The following is a 23,650-nucleotide window of genomic DNA, read 5'->3' on the forward strand; positions in this document are numbered from 1 at the left end:
ATATCCTGACTTGCAGACTTGTTCATCTCTAGAGAGCCACATTGAAAATAAGGTTCTCCCTCTTACTCTCTTCTCCTTCCTATAGCTCTATAGATATCTTTGTTGGAAGAGTATTGCATTCAGTTCTGGAGTAACAGAGATCATCATTCCGGTGCCTACACTGTATTTGTGTCCAAGGCCCTTAGTTTTTGTAGAAGAAAGAAGCTCAAATATGCATATCCCACTTTCAAATTACTCAAAGGAGATCGATCCTGCAAAGCTATAGGAAAAGGGGAGATAACATGTGTATGATATTAACATGACAGACATCAAGAAGAGAACAACCATTCTTTATAATCCAAATTTTGCTGTCACTATTTTAAAGGTAAATACAAAGAATGGCTGCATTTTCAGAAAGCAGAGGAAGTCAACATTCTTCATTCAAAGACTTGTTTCATCATGTACTTTAGAGAGCTGTTCAAGTTAGTATCAACAGCAACCAGGTGCTGTGAACAGTAAAATCTTGCATACAGAAGTAGAGCTGGGCATGGGGGATCAAGGGAGGGCCAACTGAGCCCTTATAGCTGCTGCCTGTGTTAGCCACTTCAGAGATCAATTCTGAATCCATAGCTCAGTTGCTGCTTCAGTACTCATTTTTCATCTGCTTTGCATCCACAGTTGACAGTGCAGCCTTCAGTATGTTCTGTTTAAATTCTCACCGAATCTCCATGGGTTCCTCTGTCTCTTCACACTAAGAGAGACGAGAGAGAGAAAACAGCAAAGTGGTTAGAAATCTTCTGCCAAACACAGATGGTAGCCCGATTGCTCTTACAACCTACCTGTGTCTGTCTGTGGAACCGTGGATGTTGTGGACATGTGTGTAAACAATTTCCAATGCTCTCAGAGCATTCACCCAAAGGATAATTTCCATCTGAGTGTTAATATTCTCCACATTAGACAGCCTTGAGAAACAAATATGGCTATGTAGGATTTATCTCTGTAAAAGTGTGTTTGTGTGTGAATGTGTTTATAAGGAGAAGCAGAGGAAGAACAAGAAGACTCTAAAATTACACAGCAGCCTGCTGTTAAAAAGTACTGACAAAAGCACTTGCTTGCACAGTGTAGGCAGTCTGTGAAAATCCAAAAAGATGTGGATAAAAACCCACACTGGCTTTACCTCATGGCATCTTAGCACGATCAGCTATTTGTCCCTCTCCTCCCCAGGATACAGGCACAGTATGGGATATGATTACATTACAGCAGTTCAACAAATTAGTGCCTGTCAGCTGACCTGCTGTAACCAACTGTGTATGCTTTCTTCATCTGCCCCATTTGCAAGATAAAATGTATTAGCTTAAATTCACATACAGTGGATTTCCCTTCTGAGCCAGACCTCTAAATAGTTTTTGGCATACCTGGCACAGCAAGCTGGTATGTTCTTCTCAGCACAGGAAATATCTGGCAAAAGGAAACTTTCCTCTTTGCAAAGAAATAAATTGACCTACCAAAAGTGCATTTAGCACATGGAGGAAAAATTCTTTCTCAGCTCCTGTAGAGTGAAGCATGAGATTTGATTATCCTTATTATCTTAGTTCAGATAGCTTCAAATGTTGCTAGTTGTCATGAAACATATAGCCCTTTAAAAAATCTAGTTATGGTATTTGACTTACTGACCTATTCTGGCATTAAATTGCACAGTATGCCAATGCACTGTGAAAATTCAAGTCCTTTTTTTTTGGTTCTATGCATATAGAGCCTTTAGTTCAATGGCAGGAGCTTTGGATCTCTTATCTTTATCTTTTTTTGTAAGGCAAAAGAAAGAGAAGGGTTACTTTTCACTAATACTCTTCACACAGCTTAATTTTTCAACCATGTTGAGGGGGTTTGGGTCTTGTTAGCCATCTCTTACTGCACATCCTTAGTAGGGATGCTCTAGGTGCTCGAATCTGGACGTTGCTGTAAAGTCAATATAAGTGATAACAAGAGGTACATCTCATGGAACCATGCAAAGTTTCATTTCTCTTTTGTCACTGTAGATCAGACCAGAATAAAAGGAAAATAAACTATGTTCTTTTCTGCACCTTGGTCATGGCTGGCATTTTCCTGTATTGCTAACTAGCAGACCAGTGTCCTGGGTTCAGCAGTAGCAGTCATGTTTCTCCTTCGTGGTAGCTGGTGCAGTGCTGTGTTTTGACTTCCAGCCTGGGAACAGTGCTGGTGATACCGATGTTTTCGGTTGTTGCTAAGTGATGTTTACCCTGACCAAGGACTTTGTGAGGCTCATGCTCTGCCAGGGAGGAGGGGAAGCCGGGAGGAAGCAGAGACGGGGTGCCTGACCCAGGCTAGCCCAAGAGGTATTCCATACCACAGCACATCATGCCTGGGGTGGGGGGTAACAGGGAGTTACCCGGAAGGACACGGGCTTCTGAGTGGGACTCGTTTCTTGGCCGGTGGTATTGTATTCTCTTCCCTTGTTATTTTCTCTTATCATTGTTGTAGTTGGTAGTAGCAGTGGTGATTTGTGTTGTACATTGGTTGCTGGACTGTTCTTGTCTCAACTCGTGGGAGTTGCACTCTTTCGATCCTCCTCTCCATTCCGCCGGGAGCGGGGAAGTGGAGAGCCCCGGGGAGGGGGGGGGGGGTGGCCCTCGATTGCTCTCATCCCGGCACCACTCACTGGGAGTGAGTGAACAAGCTGTCTGGCTGTCTGGCTAGGGTTTAAACCACGACAACCAGTTAATTCAGACTTCTGCTGGGGAAATTATACAGATGTAAAATAATAGGTAAAAAGTTCTAGATTGCCAAATCTTACAATGCTTCTTGTTTGTTTTCTCCTCTGTTCCTACCTTCCTTCAGTGTCATGCATTTCTTTATGACAAGGAGGGTCTATGATCCTGTGGGTCCGTGTTTTCACACACCTTTTATTCATTGATTTATTACATTCTTTTTTTATCCAATTGAGATCTGTACTGAACAGTTGTCACAGCTGCAGTTCTTGCTCGGCAGCATTTAAATGCATGCTAAACAAAAGTCCCTGTCTTGCCCATCGCAAATATAGTCAAGTTAGTTGATAAAAAGCATTATGCCACCCCAGGGTGTGATTATACTTTGAGATAGCACCACCCGTAGGACGGGTGAAGGCCCTTTGATTTTGGCTCTGTGTCTAATAATGTGTTTTAACTCTTTCCAAGCTCTGGGTTTCTGTTAATTTCAGCAATTCTGTACATGTTACAACTGATATGGTTACTGATATACTTGATAATGTAGCTGGCATCAATGAAGGAAACCATTTGGTTGGGCTAGACAGAACTGCACCAAGACTGCAGTCATCATTCAGTTAATATGCCAGATTATTGGCAAACTTTTCCACTGCCTCCTTCTGTTGTTTTCTGCAAAGCATTAGTGTGGCTGAGACCCATGATGATCTGATCCACTGGTTTTGGTTTTTGCTAACCTTAACGCTCTTGGTTCCACCTGGACATGTTCTCATCAGTTTTCCTTTGCCCTCTGTACCTTGCAGCAGGAGACCTGTAATGTTGCCTGTACTCATGTTTTGTTATCTTCCCATTTTTCTGGGGCAGTTTTTACGGATCCCTAGTGTTGCTCTTCAACACTTCCCTGGAGAGTTTCAGGGACTTTGGTAAGTGGGCAAGTCTCTATTCTACCCACTGCTTTTACTTGTTTCAGCTTAGGTACTGAAGATTTATTTTAATATAAGAATGAGAGAACTTAACAAAATTATGCTGTTGATTCATGACAATACTATGGTAAAGCTTGCACTTGCAGTTTTTATGCTTCCCATCTATGCTAATATGCGCTTACACAAGACTGACAAAGTTTCTTAATGTAAATTACATTTGCATTGGCTTTAAGTCAGCTTTATACTATCAGAAAAGAGAATAAATTCCAAATGGTTTACAACCATGAATACTCCCAGAAAGTAACTAGTCCTGATTTCCTTATATTTGAACTAGTATAAAGCAAGAATAAGTTCATTAAAGTGGTTGGGATTATTTTAATTTATACTGTAGCTTTATTATACTGCTCTGAAGCACTGTATATATTTAAGCTGCCACTGCAGAGTGAAAGGGACCATAGACTGAGCTCCAGAGGCCCTATATGGGTGCAGGAGAGAGAGGAGATTGAAGCACATTGGGACTATATCCAGCAGTTATTGTCTGCAGGGCTGGGCTCTTTGATCGTAAAATAAGAGAACATGCTTTCCTGGAATTCTGCCTAGCTGTATCTTCGTTTAATATTCACTTAAAAATAAGCCAAACAAGCTACAAAATCTTTAATGGAAACATAGACCTGCCACTTTTAGTACTCACTCATTTCCTTAGCCTGTAAGCTTTGGGTTCCCAAAATTATAACTGTTTGATGCTTACATGTTTTTACATGTTAAAAAAACCCACTTGCAGATGCATTCTGGTTGAAACCCATTCTGGTTGTATAATATGAATGCCTAAGAGTCTGGCTGCTTAAAAAGGACTAATTTTCTCGGCATGGTGGGGGAAAAGCTCCTAAAGATGTTCCCACAGATATCTAAATGGGAAGGAAGTTGTGATCCCTTTACCCCATTTGCTTTCAGTGAATGCAGCAGAAAAGGCATTTACTAGCTGGGAGCAAGGTGTAGGTTTAGGATGTAAGGAAATCCTGGAGAGTGTTCACAGAGAACGAAATGTTATTTATAAAAGTGTCATTATTACATCTTAATTATTTATGTTTTAAGAAATGAATAATATATTTTCTGAGTGCTTACTAATTATTAAATGACAGAAGCAACTCCACATTTCAATTAGCTTGCCTTTCCTGGCAACAACTTCAAATAAAAAAACCCAAACAAAACTCCAGCACATTGCCCTAGACTTCAGAGAGCTGTAGTTTTCATAATGGCTTGGTGAGGAGAATGACTCTCAAACAGGAAAATGAAAATTCCATGTTATTTGGGACCACAAAGGTACTCTAGGGCACTGGGTCATTTAGGGTGAACACCCTGCTACCTGCCCCTTTTATTTTCTCTAAGTGCAAATATTATCAGTGAAAGATACTGAAGACACCCATTTTACTTACATAAGTAACAGTAATGTTGTTCTTTACACGTGCACTGTTTCAGACACACAGAAAAACATATGCCCCCTCTTAAAGGTCTTGTACTCAGAACCAATGTTTTCACAATGTTTCACAATGACACCAGCTTTAGGAGTTTTGGCCAGCCAATGCTTGTGGCTGCCATCTTCAACCTGAAGGGAAATATCAATATTGAAGCTAGGAGAGATTGAAAATGATCAGAACTAATTGTTGTAATAAATCACATTTCCAGCACTTGAAAAGGAAAAGAAGCAGAGCCTACCAGCTAAGTTTCATGCTATGAATTCTGACTCAGCTCCTGTTCTCTGAGAAAGGAGGTTTACTGTCCTGTGGACTGTATCCTCCAGTCTCCTGATTTTAAAAAATCCTTATTCAAGAATAATTTTCCATGATTGGCTTAGGTCTGAGTATTATTCTTTATGAAAGTGATGAAACAAATGACAGCAGCTTTTTTTTTGTGAAAATTTTGACAAATTTTGTAAAAATGTTAATTGGTTTTACCAGTGATAAGAGTTTGTTTCTTTCCTCCAGACACAAAAGTGAGGATTACTGGCCGTGGCGGGTAGCCACAAAATCCTTGTCAAAGTTTCTGTTTATCAGTCTGTGTAGGCAGCCAGGAAAGGTGCAGAGCTCAGGGAGACCTCCTGGTTCTCTTTCCAACTACACACATGATTAAAGCTGAGAAGTATTTGAGTTTGCTGTAGATTGAGAGAACAGCCAAGCCAAGCCTAGAGGCTTCTTTCTCTGCCTGAAGTTTATCAATTAACTTGGAACTTTTTATGTTGCAGTTCTAGCTGGAAGCTTCATTTGAACTTCCTCCGCAGATTTTAATTTCCATTTGATCTTAGAGAGACACCATCAAATAGCTTGGGTTCTATAAAGCTGAGAGATAACTTTATTGCTGTGTTTCATACCAGACCTGAAGAAAACATTCAGTGATTGCTGAAACATGATATTCACCGAGTTCTTTAAAACCACAATAGAGCTATGATTATTTACGTACTTAAATGATGGCTTTATTAGTGGCAAGGTGGTGTCCCTATTGAGGAAAAAATCCAGTTTTCATGCCAGGGAAGAGAGGAATTGCAAAGGTTGCCATTTCCGATAATTATTTTTTACTGCCTTCACTATCTGTTGAATAGCATATGGACATGAAAAACCATGCACACTGAACAAGTGATTTTTCTGTTGTTTTTATTTTTTATAAGAAAGCCAGTCATGCATACTTCAATGGAATTTGTCTCCAGATAGATAGACTTCTAGGTCTTACAACCAATCCTCCCCCAAATCCTAAAAGTTTTGCACATTATATTCGGCAATGGTAACATGATGGTATGATTTGCAAAGTAAAAGCATATGTTAAAGAATTGTGACCGAGTTGTAGAGGGTTAACTTAGGCTAGCTGCAAAGTCCAGTAGAGTCTTTGAGAAATTCTAGTCACACACATAAACTGAATTATGCAGGTCGTGTCAACAACTGCCTCAGAAGCATATAACTGGTAAAGAGGAATAAGGGAGAGTAAAAGTATGTGTTCATCCTTTTAGAAAAGGGGAAAAGAAGTCTTTTATCCAGTGTTTGAGAACCGCTTGTAAGGGTCAGAACATTTGTACTCCCATGTCAAACCTAAGACAAAAGACATTTGACTGAGAGGATAAACAGATGTAAATACCTAAATGGCAGTTGTTGGCATGTGTCCAAAGGTTAGTGTTGTTCTCCCAAAGGTTGACCTGATTAGACAATTAAAGCAGTGTCTTCTTTTTTTTTTTTGTCAATTTCCAGCCTTTCTCTCCTCCTTTTAAAGTATTTATATATTGAAAGACAATGTGTGTAAAAAAGAAAAGTAAATAAAGACATCTTTATTTTCTAAAGATCAAAATGAGGAGATTAGACTACATTCCAGCATGTCTGAATGCATGTCCTCTCGCAACCTTCTATGAAGGAGACCACAATGGTTGCCAGAAGAAAAAAAAAAACAAACAACAAACAACAAAACCAACATACAACCTGTGTTGTCTTTGAATTATGCCCAGAGAGATCTATAGTTGTTTTCTAGATATACGTCTGACTCTGATCTCTTTGCATACTAGCTTAAATCAAGAGGAACTCCTGACTTGTGAAAAGTTAATGTAAGATCAAAATCAGAACTATGTACTTCATTAAGGTTATGACCAAGATATTTATTGTGGTTTGAGAACAGACAAGATTAAGCTGCTACAATGCCAGTAATTGTACATTGTGTGGAATCGTTGGAGAAGGAATTTAAAAGAAGTCATTGCAAACTGGCTCCTCCTTCTCATGTGTCTTGTTTATATTTCAAGGCAAATGAACACTCTCTGTTTTGTAACTGATGAAGTCTTCTGTTTAGTATACCTTACAGGCCTATAGCTGTAGCATCTGAGTGTTGATAGCAGAAGTTCTCTTGTAATTTCCTTTGCTGAGATGAGTGATTACACAGCTACCAATCCATATCTGGTTGCCACTACATTTATGTCTCCACATTTAAATGCTAATTCCCTATCAAAATCAGAATGTGCATGCCAGTTTGCCGGTGAAAATAAGGCAGTGTAAAAATAAATAAACAAATCACAAATAGATAAATAAAGCCTATGTATAATTTCTCTGTCCTTCCCTGCTAGGAAATTGGGTCCAGCTAATAGATTCTTAGGCAACGGAAGGGTAGCAGAAAATGGAGGAGCACCCTATTATCTGGGGACTAATCTGTGTCAATGCCTCTTTTCCCCCTGTAGGTAAAGCAGTTTTCAAGAATATGTAGCTACTTTCTGTATCCGACAGCAGAAAATACTAGTACCTACAATTTCCTGACTACTAGGCACAGACTTCCATGTGGTTGCTTTGAATTAATTATTTTGTTCTCATGTCATTGTTCAGTTTTCCTTTATGATGAAAGTGCTTCTATAGTTTAAATATCAAAAGTAACATAGAAAAAGAAAAGAGGGATAATAATCCTACTTGAAATACACTTTCCTGTGCTTTTTTGCTAATTTACTTCTGCCTTTGGATTAAAAAAAATCTGTTTCTCACTAAGTACACATAGAGCGAGAGAACTATATAAACAAAGCACCTTACTTTAATTAATATTTTCTTTGCAACTACACTTTTTATCAGAGATCGAACACAGGTTTGGGGCAGAGATATACCCATTTGTAATTCACATCCGATACTGTTTGCTCTAAGAGGTACGAAACCGCTAATGTCAGTTAATTAGGACTTTGGGGCCTGATTTTCAAAGACGGTTGATAAAAAGCAATAAATTATTATCTTCAGCTTGATTCTGCAAAGCTTTCTCTCCAATAAAGAGGACAGTTTGTAGTAAATTGTAAACAATACATAAGTGCTAAACTTGTATATCGGTAATTTCTTTAATAGTAAATGAAATAATGTATTTTCACTAACTCTATGTTTTTAATTATCTACAGATATTTTTAGCAATTTTTCTGTTATGACTACAGTTATGACTACAGTTTCCCTTTTTCAGGGAAAAAGGAAGTGTGTTTTTCAATCTACCTATATGCCACTTAGGAAAAATAAAACTCATATTTATTGAGAAGAAGGTTGCTTACCTACTTAAACCTGAACACAAATCAATAGGGCTGCTGGATCAGTAACACATTTTGGACAGTCAGGTTTTAATTATCATCCTACCTTCAAATGTTGGCAAAATTCTCATTTAGTTTGCTTCTAGAAAGCTCTTTATATATCATTCTTTATGCAATCTTTTTGTTTTCCACAAAGGGGATTGGGGATGGCTCAAAGTACAAATGAGAATGACAGAATTTCACATCCAATTTCAACCAATCTAAGCAGCAAGGGTTTGCTGAGCACTGCCTGGGACAAAGCATTTGATTTCACCAGTCTAGTTTTGCAACCTTGGGCAAGCCACATAAAACTGTATTTGTAAACTACAGATACATACTTGCAAATGTTCTGTGGGAGGCTTAATCAGTTAATATTGTAAAGCATTTAAGATAGCTGTGAAAAGAGTATTGCACTTAATCACATACTTACTAGAATTGTGATCTTCTTTATTTGGGCTTACTTTGCATGAGTCGAAATGTATTCTCAGATGTACAAGTCCTAAGTCTTTTTCATGTAGAATAGTCCAGGTTCTTCTAATCTCTTCTCATTACCTGTACCTAAAGCTCTTTCACCACAGATATCAGGGAATTTTGCTCATTAATCTATCCTGTATGTTTAATCATCGCTGTTCTCAAGTCCTGTGAATAGCATCTTGTGGTGCAGAGCTTCAATTCGTAAAAATATATTGCTAGCTTTCACCTACCCACTTCTGTTTTCTTGGGTCTTTTAACAACTAGTATAAATCAGAACAGCCTTAAGCTGTTTTCTGCTGTGCCAGGAGGCTGACCCTTGTGCCCAGTAGTCACAGAATCATATAGAAAGAGGTGGGGTGGCAGCTATTTATTCATTTTTTTCAGCTTTCCCCGAACCTAGGCTGTATTCATTTCGGATGAAACTGTGGTTCTAGCCCATGCTGCATGGACACTGCTAAGGTTGCAAGCACTCACATAATTCAACTATTACATGTAGTAGTGGTAGTAAAATAATCTTATCTGCAGCTCATCAGAGCTTTTTTAATTGAATTTTACTTAACATGAGTGTTGAAAGAGTCAAGCTCAACATGCAGCCTTGACTTTGAAACCTCTGGCATTTTGTGGGTGTTAGTCACATCCTTAACATTACAGTAATACAGTTTTTGTGGCTTAATATTTACATATTTTTATTGCTGTCTGAAAGATAAATGGGAAGAGGATGATCACAGGAGAAGCCTGGAGCAGGATTTTAATACGTTGAATTTAAAAAGTTGCTATACATGTATGGGAATGTGAACTTCAGGTTGTATAGGTAAATTAAAGGCATTAGGAGGCATGAAAGCAAAGGCTGGCAAAGCAGTATTTAGTTGGTGTATAGAACTGCACTGTATTTTGTGGAGTATGTATAGTGGGACATTTGAAACTGAGGGAAAAATATTCTAGAAGTTCAGGCAGCTGAATTAACATCACCAAAGGAGTCTTAGTTTTTACATTTTTATTGTAACCTTGTAGCAGAAGCATTTAAAACAAAAGGCCAAGTTGGAAAATTTTGCCTCCTGGAGCTCCCCTGATGTTTACTGGATTTTACCTGAATAATTCTGAACAAGGAACTGAAGAGTAAATGTCATTTTTCTCATCTATTCTGTGATGCAAACCATCTCATTTTAAACCATCTTGATGCACAGCGTTAAAGTCTCCATTACCTGTGTTGTGTACCCTGAGCAAGGAGATCTTGATTCACAAGCCAGCTCTTTCCTGTGTAGATTGTGGCCTTGGGAAAAAGGTCCAGCTACAAGTAATGAGACTCCTGCCAAATTCCCTCCCCTACACCTAGTGCTTGACTACCTCTGCCTAAGGAATGAGAACTTATGCCACCATTTTACATCATGGATGAGGCATTGTAGAATTGCAAATGGTGCCTTCTGCAGGAAAGGAAGCATGTGTGTGGCCAAGCACCTAGCAGGAACCCCAAGGTGCTTTTTCAGTTCTTTTCACTTGTCTTACAAATAAGAGTGAATACCATTTGTGGGGGATCATTGGAGTGCATGTTATGTGGATATGGTGGGGTTTGAAATCAGCAGAATAATCTAACCTAATCGTGTCTTGAGATCTTAAGCACTCCTCACCTTGACAGACAGAAAGCAAGAGTTTCATGGGTAGTAGCTGAAATGAAAGAGCAAGAACATAGTTCTATGAGGAAATGGCAAATTGCCCATTCTTACTGCTCTATCCTGGGTCATTTCTAGTCTTTATTAAGAGAGACAGTAGCATGGTACAAATCAGAATTTGCCTGTGGTGAGTGCAAAGGACATTCTATTTTTTAGAAGAAATGTGGAATAAGAAAGTGCTGATGCCGCACAAACAGATTTGAAGACAGCTGAAAGCAGAGGACTGCATCACATCTGTAGTTTTTTAATGTTTTAATGAAGTAAAAGGGTTTATAGCTTACAGTGGGGAAGTGGAAAGGACATGTTTTCTCTAGCACCAATGCCCCTGTGAAGTTTTTGGGCTTCAAATCGAACTGTAAGTTCAAGTGCAACCAGAAGTTCTCAGAAAAAGATCTGTCTCAGGAAGTTTTGGCACCACAGAGATGTGCAGATATTGGCTTTTTGCTCATCTCATGGGAGACACCACTGATCTGATTAGGTCAGCAGACATTTAGAGGAACAAAATAATTTTGAAATAGTTTTCAAAATTATGAGAACAAATGCATGTTTTTTTTCCTCTACTTTGATAAGATTTGAAGTGGCAAAAGGATTAACTCAAACTTTCAAGGACATGGGGGGAAACAAACCCAGCAAATTTACATCTTTTTTGGACAGCGTCCAAAGTACTGACTAGTGAGAGCATGTAAAAATGGGTTATTATATTGAAAATCAGATTAGTGCTTTAACTCTCATATTTTCTTAGGGAAAACAGTGATGTGATACAGGAACATAGATGTTGGCTGTATTCATTACAGTGTGTATCGTAAGTGTTTGGTGGGAGACCATCTTAGGCAAAAAATCAATTATTTTAGTCCAAAGAAAAGAAAAAAAAAAAAAAAGGTGTTCTTATCTCTCTCTTTTAAGAGAGGGCATTTCAGGTATTGCAGAGTGAAGGCTGTTATTAATTTGGGTTGCTTCCCATAGGAATGTTAGGTTGTTGTGGAGCCAGAATTCGTGTTAGAACACATGCTTTAAGTTAATTGTTTGTGTGAGATTAAGTGGCTGCAGGTCAGGGTTGCTTGTTTAGTCTGGGAAAAGTACACAGGAGTACTTAGGGGAAATAATAAAAAGGGAGGCTGAGTGCTGAGTTTGGAATAACCAGTTCTAGATGAAGCTGTAGGCTGTATTCAGGGAATAATCTGTGTGGAGAGTCTGACTCCTTGAAAGCAAGCTTCAGCATTCCAGTGAAAAAGGTCCCATTTGTGCGAGGTGATGATTATCTTTTTCCTGATTCTGAGCACCTCCCAGAACCAGTGGGCGCTGACAGTGTACAGCTTAGGCACAGAGATGTGCCTTTCCCTGTTTCAGGATTTGGAATTATTTTGGGACTTCCTTGATGAACTCTAATAATTTTTTTCTGGCTAAGAAAGACACCTTATTAAGTCAAATAATCTAAAGAGGTGAATGAAAAAAGCTTTGCTTCCAAAGTATGCCACCCTATTTAATTTACCTTTTCAGCTTTGACTCTATTTGCTACAAGTGAGATCAAGTGGACTTGTTATTTTCTCAGCCTGCAAATCCTTTCTTTGGTTCTTTCTTAGAACTTTATAGGGTTCACCCTTAAAGCAACTTGTACCACAAACACTTTGCAGAAATGCATCTTTTCAGTTTTCCTAAATTGGAAAGGATAACACTAATTGCAAAGCACAGCTCTAAATTTACTACCAAGTTGTAATGCATTTTCTTCATATAAAGTCATATTCAAAAAAACTACTGAATTTAACTTGAGGATTTGTGCAGTAAAGCAGTAGGCCCCAGTATGAGATGAGTGTCACAGTTTGGTCCTTAATATTGTATAATGCACTTTTAGTACAAAATTTGAAAAATCTGTCATCCTTTGTATCTTACTGTCTTGCGTTTTATGAAGAACAAAGAATCACCACACATAGGTGGGTCTTTATAAGAGGACTTGCATATCGGGCAGAAAAAAATTATGATCTCTTGGAACTGCATTCTGATCAAGTGTGGACTTAGAGAATTACATTTGTAAGTAAATATGCAAGCTTTTTTGCCACATAACAGGGCTGACTTACACAGTGTTCAAAGAGAACCCCTTAGGAATCAATTGGCTATATTGGCAAGCAAATCTCTGCTTGCTGCTGGTACTCTGAGCTCCAAGTGTCATTTAGAGATTCAGCAGTAGTTTATAAATAAGCTGTAAGGGCTGAATGCTAAAATTATAAAGTGTGTAATATTGTTTTACTTTTTTCCTAAATTGAATATGCCTATGACCATGTGGAGCTTATGTTGCTCATGTGTATGAATATGGGCTCTCACCAGAGGCATGGGTCACATTAAATCTCAGCATTACACTGCCATGTCCTTTTGAAGCACACTGTGAGAGAACATTATTCTTGAACCAACCTGGTCAAGGTTGTGAATACAGGGTCAAAAACCTTAAATCTGCTGGCAAATCTGCTGCGGCCTGTTGTATATCTCTGAGCATACCACAGTGCTTCTGTTCCTATCTTCATCCTTTGTCTGTGTGGCCAATATAGGCTGTAAAATTTTTGAGACAAGAACTTTCCCACTGTATTTGCAAAGGGGATCTGATCTCATTTGGGACCCCAAGGCATTGTTGAAGTAAAAATAATAGGAATAATTGTATTCAAAACTGGCAAAGAGAAGAATATATTTTATTTTCAGAGACATCAGAAGCCTTTTTTATCTTAATCAGATCTTTACATTTTGCTCCCCTTACTCAGTGAAAAGGGGACAGAGTTCTCACTGTGTCACCACAGGATTAACTGAAGTCCACAACACATGCAAAACTGAAACTCAGGGATATTATATAGTTTTGAAATTTAGGGATTAAGAAGTCTGCATTTTTAATTTCTGAAACTGACTATTACGTGACTGTTCTGTTATTGCATCATTCTCACAAGGTTTTGCATCAGCAAAATAGATTCGGTTAGCTGGTGAAACTAAACTCAATGACTCAAAAAGTCCCTAACATGGGGGTATTTTCAATCAAAAGTTGGAGATATCTTTTCTGTTTATTTATTTCTGATACACTGTGTTTTTAAGATGCAATGCTATAAGAGCAAAAAATTAATCTTTTAGAGGACAAAACCTTCTGTCTGTCCTAAGCAGTGTAAGGACTGGAAGAATTAAACATGAATAAAGGGAGTTGGCAGCTGATACTGGCAGTTGTGAGACTTCATAGATTTGGGAAAAAAGGCATGCCCTGACTCAGCAGCCTATGTTATCATCAGAAAAAAAGAATTGAAGAAATATGATTTAATGAATGCTATGTTATGTTGATGAGGTACTTTGCAGGGTAACTGTTAATGGGCTTTGTTTCTCCAAAGGTAACAAGCTATTGTGTAGTAAGATTGAATGTTTTTCATTTACTTGCTCATATTATCCATTATTTTATTATTTTATTCTAATTTCTTTACTCACAATTAATTTAATACATTTATGTTATAAAAAGGAATATTCTGTTTTTTTTTTATTAATGGATCAGTGTATTAATTTTGCAATGGAGGTGACTATGCAATGAAACTCTTCCTTCAATTACCTTTTAACTGGTTGGTCTTCTTTATACTCTGGGATACTTGCTATCATTATCAGAAAAAAAGGGCTTCTTGATGATTCATTATTGTGCATGACACATCTCCTGCAATGTATGAATATGCAGGATAGTAGAGGATGCACATTCTGTTGGGTGAAGATATCTCTCCTCACCTCTCCTTTCTTCTCCTCTTTTCTCCTCTCCTCTCCAATTAGACAATGCCATTAAACTTCTGCAAGATTCTTTGAACTGATTTATGACCTTAGAAATCCAGGCCTAATCTCAATCCCATGAAAGTTCACAAGAATCTTTTAATGGGGACTGTGTTCGGTCTCATTAGAACATTTGTGTGGCAGAACAACTCCAGTGTATCTGGAGATTTCAGAAGTGTAGTAGGTTTCCTGATTGATTTTTACCAGGGACATCTGTGTTCACCTGTTGAAACTTCAAGTCACTGAATAGGTAGATTGCAATAGACTTTTATTATGCCAGAAGCCTGCATCTCTAATTCAGTATGGAACTCAGCACATCCTTAACATCACCTTCATGACTCTCGTTCTGGAGCACATCCAAAGAAGAGCATTGAATCTGGTGTAAAGGTCTAGAGCACAAGGCTTACAAGGAGGGAACTGGGATTGTTTAGTCTGGAGAAAGGGAGGCTCAGGGAAGACCATATCGCCCTCTAGAAGTACAGGAAAGGAGGCTGTGGTGAGGTGAGTGTCAGTCTCTTCCGAGGTAACAAGTGATAGGATGAGAGGAAACAGCCTCAAGTCATGCCATGGTAGGCTGAGGTTGGATATTAGCAAAAAATTCTTCCCTGAAAGGGCTTTTAAGATTGGAACAGGATGACCAGGGAAGCGGTAGAGTCACCATCCCTGGTGCCAGTAGATGTGGCACTTAGGAACACAGTTTAGTGGTGGACTTGGCAATGTAAGGTTTATAGTTGGACTCAATGATTGTAAGAGTCTTTTCCAACCTAAATTATTTCATTATTCTATAATTCTATGATTTTATGACCAAGTGCATTGGTGAACAGGAAGAAATGATAGGGTTTGCTTACAGTTGATTTTCAATGTTTTGTTGAATAGACTACTGAATGCATTGGAAGAAAAATGTGTCACTAGGAATTGATCAGGACATAGAATTGCTTTCTGTTTTGTTAGCAAACATGAGACATAATGGTTCTGAAAGTTAAATGGCCCACCAGTCTACTGTTGTTAAAATACTAAAGTAGCAACACGAAAGGGAATAGCTTTGTTCAAGTTGACCTTATCTTGCGTACAAGGTCTGGGGTGGGTGTTTTTCATCTGATTCAGCCCTTTAAAAATTAGGCATCCAAATCTGAACTAGTTGCTCCAGGGTACATGTATCAGAGGGAAAAGTAAATCTTTAGGGCACTGTTTCCCAGTTCTGTTTGAAATGGTTATTTTAAAAGAAAGCAAACTGTGTTCTAGAAATGATTATTTTTTTCTGTTGCCTGTGAAGGATGTCTACATAGCCAGCTTATGCAGAAATTATTACACTTTAGAAATTAATATTAGACATGATGAATCAGATTAGTTTCCTACAGCTGAAGATGCTTCATTGCCATGGCTTTCTAATACACTCCAAATTCAAAGACTTATTCTTGATTCAGACACAAAATCTGATATAACGTCACAAACCCCTTGAACTTACAGGAACTTATGATAAAGACTGTGATGGACAAAAAAAATTATTTTTCAGTGTCTAGAGTAGTTTTGGCCTCTCTTTGTCTGTTTGGGGGGGAAACATACTTTGGACCATCCCTCAGTTTCATATATCTTTTTCTTTTTTTTTTTTTTTTCTGTTGAAGGAACAAGAAAATATAACTTCTAGAGAACCAGCTCTGAAGACCTAGAACGCCTTCTACAGTCCTGTGGTCTGACATGTAAACTGAGGATAATGATGGAAGGATTCAGGCATTGGAATGGTTTGTCTTGGGTGCGATTGGTTCATCCATTTTTCATTTGAGTTATCACCTGGGCTGGTGACAAGTTCCATGATTATGTATTTTATTGGTGCTCAGATTAAATCAAAGAATGAAATACTTGAGTAAAAAAAAAAAAACAAAACAACCCAAAACTACTAAAACAAAGTCTTCCTTATTTCATGGCAAAAAGTAACAATCTTCACTTCTCTGAACCACCTGAGTTATAGAAGTTTAGTTTTAGTTCTTGAACTGTCATTGAAACATACTTTTAATCAAAATAAGCACCAGTTGAGAGGAAGCAGATGTCGATTACTCAGCTAAAGGATATTTTTTCATAATAAAGTAAGAAAGAGAAGGATTATCACTCACTGACTCTGAGGATCTTGAAAAAAGTTGCATATTCCAACAAAAAAAAAAACAATTTGCAAAGTGTCAACACAATCTAAAATGAAGTATTTTGAGAAAATGCTGAATCTATTTATCTGGCACTGGTCATGAAAGCAAGACATGTTTTTTTAAGTGTCCCAGTTTTGAAATTGGCTATTGTACCTTATCAACAAACAGGTAGAATCTGAGCTTATACAGAACTACTCACAAGTCCAGTTTCTCCTCTGACAAAGAAGGGACAGGTAAAACTGGTATTTACTTTAGTGATGCAATGTGTATTTGGCAATACATAAAAACTAAAGAACTTTGAAGCAAGCATATAGGACATGTAAAGAACCTAAATATATATGCTTATAATATATGTTGCACCTTTTAAAAGCATAAAACTATCTGTTGACCTTTCAAATGAAATAAGGGTTATATGGACACATGCAGTGTGTGTGTGCTGCTGCATGCATATATTTCCTAATATTCACCACTTTGAGTGATACTAAATGGCTTGGAAAATGTTTAAAGGGATTTTACTAATTTTCTTTGAAATACTATTATTTTTTATTTTTTTATCCCGCTTCCTTTTGCTTTTAAGCGTGCACTATGCACATTTAAGTTAATATATTATAAAGGGAAATGGTTTGGGGACTATGCCGAACAATGCTTACAGAAAACATTGACAGTTCCTACTGTACACTGATGAGACAGAAGTTTGCTGGTGTACTTCAGCTATCAGATAAAAATCTTAAGTTTGGAATCACAATGGACTCTCACACTCCTGGCTCTCCAAAGCAACTCTGCACAGCAGTTCCTGAGAAGTTGTATATCTTCCCTTGGATTCTCAGTATTACGCAAAAGGGATTCAGCATATTTTAGCTGCTGCTTTGCAGATCAGTCAAAAAGGGCTCAGATTGGCACCTTCTCCAACCTATTAGCAGTGCATGAAAGATTGATACAGAAAACAGTGAACACAACCTTCTCTCACAAGAAAACCTGAAACCCCTTGCTGCATAATGTCCTCAGATTATAACCTCTTTTTGCTGTTCACACTGTGAAACTCATCCATGCCCCTACTGTTTTGCATTCTGGTTTAATGCGGCATACATGTCTCTGACTTTGACAGATTAAAAATTTCAAGTACAATATCTAAATGGTCCTCAATATTATTTTTGAGATTAATGCACTGACCATATACCCTCCTTCTTTGCATTCTGCCAACCACTTTGTATTCAGTGTTCTTTTCACCTTCCAGTATCAAAGATTTTCCCAAATGATTTTATCTCCTGGTTGTCTCTTTTGGGATTTTTATCTCTGGCCTCAAATGTCACTTCCATCTAATACTTCCTGGTGCCATTCCCACCTGGTTAATGTGTTTCAGGTGTTCGCATTGTCTTCTTTCTTGAAAGGCATTTTTTAAAATGCTGACTGGAAACATGCAACCAAGGAAGCTGCTGGTGTGTACTGGACATCTCTTATCTTGCTGGCCAGTACTGCTTCCTCTTCTCATTCTGTCGTTGTTGAGCCCTGAGGCTGCCTTTTTATTGTCTGCTCATGTAGCATAAGGAACAATAGGCTTACCTGGTAGTATGTAAATGATATCTTGTCTGTGCATTTTCAGGTGGCATCCTGGGTAAAATAGTAGAGACATCATCAAAAAAAAAGAACATATTTTATAGAATTTAAGTATTAAAAATACACAAATTCACAGCATATGCTGAGTAAGGGACAACAATGATGAAAAAAAAAAAAAAAGCTTTATAGACAGAAGGGTCCACTTATGGGCTAATGAAAGACTCCTGCCCTATATCTCTCCAGCTGAGAAATGGCAGAGGCTCTGTTGTCACACATCATGAAGGCTCACCCTGTAGCTGCTGTAGAAATTCCTGCACCTCCTTAGTTTTGCATTTGATATATATTTAAATCCTAGTAATTCTGGCTCTCAGCTGAGTATCAGTCCCCAAAAGATTCAGGATAGGGTAAGCCAAGGGTTCTGAGTCCATAGCTATGCAAATTCCACATTCACTGGGGAAACACAGCAAGGACTCCTAGAGCTTATGAGACGGAACAGAGTTCAGAGCTTCCGGATCCAAGGCAGATCATCGGTCTGAAATGCAAATTGCTGCATTTGGTTTTCCTTTTTTAGTTATTACTCTTTTCTGTGTCTGATCTGGGGGGAAACTTGCAGCTCATAGTAGTAAAACATTCATGTTGACATGTACAGACACGGACACCTGGACAATGCTGCAAGTAATTTCCATAAAAAGAATTAGGGAGCTTTGCCTGGGAAGAGTGTTATACTGGGCAAATTTCCACTGACACTACCAGATGAAATATGTCTGGCCACCACAATTTTTCAAAACTAAATGCAAAGTGAGGCTGTCTGACTCAAATTCTTGTAAAGTGTTTCAAAACACTAATTTCTACACTTCACTATGTCTTTCTTTTTTTCTTTTTTTTTCCCCTCTTCAGCCCAGGAAAAAGTTGGTGTATCCTTACAGAGAGGTAGGCAGAGGGAAATAAAAAAGGAAGATAAGATTTTGGTTTATTTTTTGTGTTGGAGACTCATATACCATGGTGATGACCAGCCTTATGAAATTCTAGATAGTCATAACAGACCACAAAGGAGTCACAAAGTCATTATAGTCAGTGACTTAATAATCCTCATACTGTAATAAGGAGTGTCCAAATAGCCTATGACATTAGAGAACTTTACAGCTCCAGAGGAAATATTAGATTTTATCTTCTCAAGTATCCTTAGATTAAAGAGTTCTTGATGAGACCCTGACACAATAAAACATAACGATTTCAAAATAGTTGCTATGTTCTACTGTGTCAATAATTTACATACTAAGGAGCCCCTGTGGTACCATAGTCCTTGACATTACAGAACATGGATGTGGTATATACTGAGTAGCATTTACATTACCAGACAAACCATACACAGGAATTGTTGAATATTTTATCTGAAAAAGGAAAGAAACTTCACCTGAGTTTTAATTAAGAAAATGAATACAAGATATCTTCTGTTGTTTCTTAAGCCCGTAAAGGTATGAAACATGAGGACAAACTAACTTCTCATGTAATCCTGAAGGCTGGATATTCATCTAGTTGCATGGGAGTAATTCCTCTAACCTCATTTATGAGGGTACTATCCTTAGTCTTTTATTCAGTCACAGCATCACAAAAGTCTTGGTGTTATATGTTGGCTTATGTAACCCACAGACCAATGTTTTCCTGCAAAAGCATGAATTAAGGAACAAGCAGATGTTTTAACATTGAATCTCTCTTGCTTTTTTTGTGTGTGTCTGGGTACGGAACATCCTTAACCTGACTTTAACAGTGTGTATGTGAATATTTCTCTGTAGGTGAAGAGTTCCCTCTATGTGAATAGTTTCATGTGTGCTGGAGAAGAATTAATGTCTCTATATACGATAAGAGAAGCAACCATGACTGTTGGAGGGAGCTTCACCCTGGATAGTGGGAAGATTTTTTTACTCTTCTGAGCACAAGTCCTGCTGTTAATAATTGAAGGTTGCTTTGTGGAGAAAGGACTGCCCATATCCATCATTTTGAAGATGAAATTTTTCAGGTTCTCACTGTTTTATGCCATATCAAACAATCCTACAGCACACAATTCTCAAGTCGCACGACCAGCTCCAAGTTTCTGGCCTTTGAAAAGTTTGCTATTTTGACTTAAATATTGAGATATTTCTTTTCTATTACAAAGAAGATGCATCTTTTGAGGATTAAAAGAAGCAAAAAAGAATATCCTCATTTTCTTTGACAGAATGCTTGCTGTGTTCTCCATGTTGAAGATGGGCAAATATGAACAGACAGGTTTACCCTTTTATCCGTTCTTATTACCCAATGTGGCTTTTAGGTCTTTCTCTAAACGAAGCACTCTGCAAGACATCTAAAGATAAAAGAGAAGGAGAATGAACTCTCCTACATAGAGCTTATGAAGGGTTTAACAGTTTGATTGATAATGCCTCTGTATCTGTGGCACATATTTTAAAATCCTTCTAAAACTGTGAGCTAAAATACTTTTACGAACACTCATAGTGTGTGCATGTGTGTATAAAAACCGTAGAACAGAAAAGATTTTTAAGTTAGAGAATAGGCATATTCTGTTATTGATTGTTATGCAAGACTTGTAAGACTTCTATGATGGAATGGTGGTAGCAGGAAGCCTTGAAAAGCGATGTGGTCCTTGCATGAATTTTGCCTAAATTTATCAATTTGCTGGATTTTTTTTTTGCTTGCTATTCCAAGAAAGAAATTAACACCTTGTCAGCATGGCAGAGGAGAGAAACACAGTAAGTCTTCATAGATCATTGACAACTACTGATCTCTTGTGCACTGTAGGCAGATTGCTCTAAACAGGAGAACTAAATTTATCTCTAGCTAATAGATAGGCAAAGAAAATCAAAGCCCTGATATGTACTTACTGCAGAGGAGAGAGCTTCTGCGCCCTTAATCCCATGGGATCTTCCTTCTGTATGAATAATCTCCTATAAATATATATATATATATAAAGTTATTTCTAATACAAACAAATTTTGGCTAATCACAAAATAGATCGCTGAATTTACTGCACTCTAAAGCATTTGGCAATGAATGCAAATGACTGCAACTGAAATTTGAAGAAAAGTATGATCTCAAAGAGTGGGAAAATTGTGGTCAGTGCTTCTTTGAAAGTTATGCAGTATGCCCACATCTGCAGAGACCAAGTGGATGCACTTGTTTCATTGTTCAAGATAATCTAGTTGGGTTTTTTGCATGTTTTGCACAGTGTTATTTCAAGAAGGGCTTGATCTTTTTCCCTTCACAAAGCACTGACCTTGCTATCACTGTTGTTACTGTGTGCTAATGCTATCATACTTTAATTTCTCTGAGCATGTGTTTGTTGCTTCCTGTACAGTGTATAACTTTATTTTCAGGCAAAAGCTGGAGCAGCATTCCCCTTTTAATACAAATCCTATTAAAAGCTGCCATTCTTAAATTAGCTCAGCAAAAAAAGTGCATTTTATAGTCAAGCAAGCAGTAATTGGACACTGTGGCTATGAGTGGCCCTTGTGGTGTTTGGACCAAGTCCAAATGTACCTTCTGTCTGTCTCTGACACAGCAGACAATAGTAGTATTATTTACTGTGCTGGCTCTGTGTAATTCAACAGGCCAGCTGCAAGAACAAAGAACCACTAACATTTTGCCCAGCCCTATTCCCAGTTGAAGGCCCATCTACATTTCATAAATAATTTCCTAAAATACTGGATTCTCTTTGTCTTCTATAGCCCTTACTGTGCTAATCTAGAGAATAAAAGTTAGGCTTTCAAACAGTATCCTCTTCTTGTGTTGTCATTCATGAGTTTTCAGGTTTTGGACATCATCCCTATATCGACCACAGAGTAATTATTGTATATGGCTTGTCTCCTTAGCTTTGCCTAGGACTAGGGAGCTAGCCCTGTTACTGAATTTTCCATGATTCTAAAGTTGACCAAAGGGTTTGGAGATGGGTCATTCTACTATGTCTAATAAATGGCTGACCTCTTCTGATGTTATTAAAATGTAAAAGTTCAAAAGGTATTTAGGAAGAACACTACTTCTATGTAGTTATAAGCAACATATGAATGAACACAAGAAGGACTGTTAGGTAATAGTTAATATTAGAGGGACGGGAATCAAGGAATTCCTGGATTTAGTATATTTTGTAGTTTTGACTTTTTTTTACATCCTTAGTCAGTTTTTCAAAATTTAACCTGTCAAGAACAATAAGACAGCATGTGAGTGATGACACCTTCAATTTCCATCCATTGTATCTGCATTTCCAACCAAGGAAAAGATGAGAAGAGCTGTTACCTGTGGCTTTTTCATATAGAATCATAGAATAATAGATATAACCTCAGGCTTCCTGAAAGTTCAGGCAACTGAACTACATTTCTATAATGGGTAGATTGCATCTCATTAGGGACATTCCTTTCCTTCCATGAAAGTGTTTTTCCTCTGAGTGTTTTTTCTTGAGCTGGCATGAGCATTTGGAGTCCTGATTCTTTAAATGCAAAATATGTCCTTTCTTGCCATTACTGTCTGCTGTTTTCTTATCTGTTTCCACTGGTAGCCTCTTCACCATCTTTTGCTTCTGTTTCCCACAGGGGATGCCAGGTATGTATGTGAGAACATCCACAAAAGAACAGCAGGCAGTGGGAACGGACTGGGAGCCCAATCCTCTGTTATCTATGTACTGGGCAGGCAGGTTGGCAGAGAGTGGGTGGAGGAGGCAAATTAATTGCAATCAGTAAAGAAGTAAAACAAATGACTCCCTTAGGAGACAGAGAGGAGATGAGAATTCTCTGACTCACTGTGCCATCATCACTCCTCCAGGGCTTCTCCTAGAGCACTGCTGCTACATGCTAGCCCTTACACAAGGCTGAAACAAAAGGCTCTCTCCTTCACAGAATGCAATTTCCATGAGGCACGGACATGCTGCACTCGTTCACAGATGTATATGAATATAGCAGACATGCCCACGGTGTTCTGTAAATAATAATCATATCTACTTATAGAGTCATGTTGAATTCTGTCCAGTAAAGATTAAGAGATTCTCAGAGTTGCATTATTATGCCAAACTGCATTTGGCTATGTGAAACACATATAGTGACACTGTTTGAATTTTTAAATGTGATCCTAGGAATCCCTTAAATAATTTGTTAGGTGCTTATCAGAAATCTCTTTGCCTACTGTTTAGTTGGGATTTATAGACAATTATCTCTCTGATAAAGAAATACTTTCCAAGTGTCACAATGTATGGGTAAACACTGACCAGCACCCTCAGAAAAAATGTTGTGAGATGAAATGATAGAAGCACAAAAGCAGACTATGCAGTTGCTAATCAGACAACTGGGGCATGCTGGCACAAGGCTTGGTTTCTTTTAACTACTCCAGCCCCTGGGAATACACTGCT

At 38.0% G+C, this 23,650-nt stretch overlaps 1 long non-coding RNA gene across 1 annotated transcript; it reads right to left on the reverse strand.

The window, feature by feature from the left end:
• Nucleotides 1-312: 312 nt before the first annotated feature.
• Nucleotides 313-10,443, reverse strand: LOC130593644 (uncharacterized). The gene is made up of 2 exons (XR_008970846.1): nucleotides 10,343-10,443; nucleotides 313-730 (listed from the first exon to the last, which is right to left on the reverse strand). It is a non-coding gene; the product is annotated as an uncharacterized LOC130593644 (long non-coding RNA).
• Between the last annotated feature and the right edge of the window lie 13,207 nt (nucleotides 10,444-23,650).

This window comes from Pezoporus wallicus, unplaced genomic scaffold, assembly GCF_028554395.1.
Source record: "Pezoporus wallicus isolate ANWC-B61680 ecotype Strahan unplaced genomic scaffold, APGP_CSIRO_Pwel_v1 contig_8218, whole genome shotgun sequence".
Taxonomy (NCBI): domain Eukaryota; kingdom Metazoa; phylum Chordata; class Aves; order Psittaciformes; family Psittacidae; genus Pezoporus; species Pezoporus wallicus.